Raw genomic sequence first — 4,697 nt, 5'->3', positions numbered from 1 at the left:
GTCCTGCATTCAAAAGCAGCTGTCAGTCAAAGAGATGCTGGAAAGTCCAAGAGTGACAAGAAACAAACACAAACACGACTCAGGACTTCCATCTGTCATCACACTCGTGCAGAACTGATGGACAGACAGACATTACTGGAGGTTAAACTGTGAGTGATCAGTGTGTGAGTGAAGGAGGAGAGGTGTCAAGCAAGTCTTTATCATTCAACAACATCTGAATGTGATCAGTGTGAGAAGATGGTTTTGTGCCTCAAACTGCACAAATCTAAAAGTCCTGAGTGAAATGTTGATTCTGTGAAGCAGGAGAGTGGCTGGTCGCTGCAAAGCTGTGGACGGTTTCCACTGCAGCTGCAGGAGTCAAGTCCAGTTCTGATGTCCGACAACTGACATACCACTGTGTGTTTCAGGCTGCTTCATGAACACTGCTCAGGCCATGTCTGACTGAGTTTACAGTTTCAGTTTGGGAGTCACTGACAGAGGAGCAGACTGACCACTGTCACAGTGTTCTGTTGATAATTTTCCAGAGAAACAGTCCCTCCTCATGCTCCTGTGTCTGATCAGGAATCCTGTTTGAAACCTCTACTGACACAGCTGGTTAGGAGCGAAGTTCTGTCTGTTCACACTCAGCTTTGACAGGAGTTCTGCATTAATGCAGCACATCTGGCACATCTCCAGTGTCTGGTAGGTTCTGAGGACACAGCAGGACTTTCACACACACTGATGTTTGGAGCATGAACACCAGAATGAGGCAGCAGAGCTGTGAGCGTGTGCAGCAGCAAACAGCACGACAGCGTTAGCGCCTCATGCTACATTCACTGAGTGAGGAGGCATCTCTGCTGTAGGTGAATCTGAGCTGTCAGCTGATGTTTGTAGACACACACAGGTCACTTCTCTCACCTGTGCAGCAGTTTGTGTTTAGCTTCCTTTAGCATTAGCATGGTAGCTGCTGTTTCTCAACAGGAACATGTCGTGTTGTTGGCAAAGCTGACACACGTCTGTTAAAGGAGGTGTGTGATCACATTCAAATTCACATTTAAACAGTGATTTCACAGGTTTCCAGCAGCGGCTTTGTTTCCAAATAGTGTAAATGTCTGAATATAGACTGTTACAACATTGTGGAAACATATTTTTAACCTAATGCTGCAAATACCCTACATTGTTCGTAAACAGGAAACCAGTCTACAGATGAGGTTTGGTTAAGGTTTAGGGAATGGTCACATTTTGGGTTCAAATTACTACTTGTTTAATATTAGAGCAGAGAAATGAAGGGGAGGCAAAGACACTGAGTGAGGTGAATTAGAGTCAGAACAGGTCCTCCTTGTCAGGGTCTTAGCTCAGTGACCTGTGAACTCTGATGTCCATCCAGAATAAATCTCTATGAAGCCACCTAGAACATACAAACACAACAGTATAACCTGCCTGCGGCCGACGTCACACCAGGCCAGCTGATGAGCTTTTACTGGGCCTTTCATCTTCTCCTGCCTTGGCAATGGAATAAATGAGGTAGAAGGAAACATGCATTTTAAAATAAAACTAAAATAAAATAACTGTCTCAAGTAAGTTTATTAAAACCAGTCCACCTCCTGCAGACAGAGACGTCTCTATATGATTCAATACGAATAAAATACTTGTTTTGTTTAGTAACTTTGTGTAAAGCACTTAACAACAAAACAAATGAAAAAAACTATAATTCAAATAGCTTCAGGGCACATAGAGTAACATGGCCATCATGGTATATTACTAGATAACATGAAAAACTGTTATTACCAAACTACTCAGCCTGTCCATCACCATGATGAACTAACCAGAGCTCAGCTGCTGTGATGTGCACTGTACTGCCCCCCCATCACTCGGTGGGCGGAGAGGGGTGAGGAGGTGGTGGTCGTCTGGGGTCAATCCAGAGATTGCAGATCATCCATCACTCGTCCTGTCCTCCCCACACAGCTCAGCAGAGCTTGCATAACCCTCCCTGTCCCCCCTCCAGCCTGAGAAGATGCCCAGCTCAGTATGCCTGATCGCTCTGTGTGTATTTTTGTCTTCTCTCTAGAAACTACACTGATACTGCAGTTGTGAAACGCCTGGCGGGTTGGTGCATCACATTCACTCGCGAGGTGATTTGACCGAAACTGCTGGCTCGGCAGGAGAAGCACCAGTGGTTAAATCTTGCACTGAACAGACGCTGACAGCTGAAAGGAAACCTCATCATGCGGTGTGTTTGAACAGTGTTGTTCCACCACAAGCCTCCCAGTTAGGTGGTGTTCAAGCACCTCTAGAATATCCTTAATGCCCCCTGGAACCAGCTACAGAACTCCTAGAACCTCCTCAGTGACCACAGGAACATCCTAAAGGAAAACTAGAGCCACCTTAAGGAATTATTTACCCTCCTCAGTAAATACTACAGCCTTCTAATGTAGTGCCTGAACCTCCTCAATGAGCCCTGACAACCTTGAAGGAAAGACCCCTGAATCACTACTGCCACCCTTTAGTGCCTAACTGTGGGGTGGCTGTGGTTCAGGAGGCAGAGCTGGTCCTCTACTAATCAATAGGTTGGCAGTTCAATTCCTGGGTTCTCTAGTCTGCATGTCAATGTTGCTTTCTCCTAGGCACTAAGCCCCAGGTTGCTGCTGTTCCATCGCTGTGTGTGTGTGTGTGTTACGTAAATGCTTGTGTGGCAAATGAGTGAATGGGAAGTAAAGTATTTTGCATGCAAGTCATTGCGTAGAAAAACACTATGTAAGTATAAGACCACTTACCACAACTAGAACCAGCCCAAAGACTGTAGATACTCGTCACCAGTAAAACAGTTGCAGGCCACCCCCAGATTCTTCTGACACGCAACTAAAACCTGACAGAAAGAGCAACTAGTGGTGGGGTGTTGGTGCTGAAATTAGGTGGTTCCACTGTGGTTCAGTGGGTAAAGCAGTTGTCTCCCAACCAGAGAGCTGGAGGTTTGAGTCTCGGTGCCTGCACTCCACATGTCGAAGTGTCCCGAACCCCCAAGTTGCCCAACTCGGTGTGAGTTGGCACCACAGATGGACTGGAAACAAATTCCTTATGTGTGTGTAACATACTTGGCCTTTATTATCCTTATTAAAAACCAGCCTTCCAGTTAAAGTGAGAGAGAGTGTGAGGCACTGCTCACTGCACATTAGTCCCAGAACCCGTCAAACCAACACAGTCTGTCTGCCAGAATGTTTGCCACTTCATGTTCAAGTCAAGTCAAGAATCTTTATTGTCATTATGCATAGCACAATGAAATTTTTTCCAGCAGCTCTTGTTCAAGTTCTAGTTTTTGGTGCACAAACCATATGATAAAGTGACACCTGTTCATGTCCACAGTGTGCCCAGTGGAGTACAGTCAGTCTTGTAACTGCAGAGTCTGAGCACACAGTCAGTAGGTGGACATCGCCCCCCACAGGTCACATTCCAGACTGCCAGACCTCTGTGACCGAGTCCTTCAGGTCTTCACTCATGTTTTATCACTTCATCTTAACATCAGCTTACAGGAGCATTGCACCACTCAGGCAGCCATCACCATGATGATGAGTAAACAACAACAATCCTCCTATGTCCTAGCTAAGCATCACTTTTATGTTTCATCTCACTGTTATTTCCGCTGCTTCTGAAGTGATGGTAACACTAATGTGTGTCTCTGCTGTGACTGACAAAGATTTTGTAATGAAAGCTTCCTACTTTAATGTTAAAGCTTATGACTTGGATGTTATTTAAAGGGACACTCAACTGGTTTTGCATGTTTTAGCCTTTTGAACTGAAATCAGACTGACCTCAAATTGTTGTTGACCCTTTTCCAAATCAATTCCTCCCTCCTAATAAAAACACAAGAAACACAATTTACAACAAACTCTGTCTCGGGGATTAAAGTGGATCCCACTCTGCAGAGACTGTAAAGCCCTTTGAGGCAAATTGTTATCGTAATATGAAATAAAATATTTCATGTTTGCCTGATGTATAATTGTCCAGACAGTCACTGGTACATATCTCAATACTGCAGAGAGACTTTGTTTTGTCCTAGTTGCTTTCTCACCATTTGCTTTTGTGAGCAGCAGCCATTTTATTTCAGGATGCTTCGGTGTCCAACATTTGAGGGTGTGCTTCCAGAAACAACACAGATGATGTCAGAAAATTAAACTCAGAGGAGAAACTCTGAATAAACCTGGAGCATGTGAAAGGAGACTGTGATTAGTCACATTTGTTGCTTTGGAAACTGTTCTTCAAAAGAAGGAAGATTTGAAAATGCACCTCTGCCAAAGACAGCAGAATCTGCAGTATGTGATGCAGCAGAGCCCCGCTCTGCTGACACACCTGGACAGCTGCCCAGGTGGTGGCAGCAGTTGCCACAGATGAGATGGATAGAGTGGATTCTATCAGTGATCCTATCAGTGAGATAAGATGAGGCTCATGAAACCAGAACATGTGGAACAAAGGTGATGGCTGCAACCAGGGAGCTCACCTGAACAGGTAACAGAAAGGTGAACACTCGGAGCACAACATTTACTACATGAACTCTTTATTCCTTACATCCTCTTTTGCCTCCTTCCCATCATGTCTTTATGTCTCCCACTTGTATTCTTTACCTCCTTTCCTTTCCTACCTCCTCATTCTCTCATTACCTCCTCATTTCCTTCTGTTCCTTCTTCTCCCCTTACATTTCCTCCTTCCTAATTTTCCCTCCTAAC

This window comes from Monopterus albus, unplaced genomic scaffold (assembly GCF_001952655.1).
Source record: "Monopterus albus unplaced genomic scaffold, M_albus_1.0 scaffold57.1, whole genome shotgun sequence".
In the NCBI taxonomy this organism is placed as follows: Eukaryota; Metazoa; Chordata; class Actinopteri; order Synbranchiformes; family Synbranchidae; genus Monopterus; species Monopterus albus.
Note: the sequence above shows the minus strand (reverse complement) of the source record.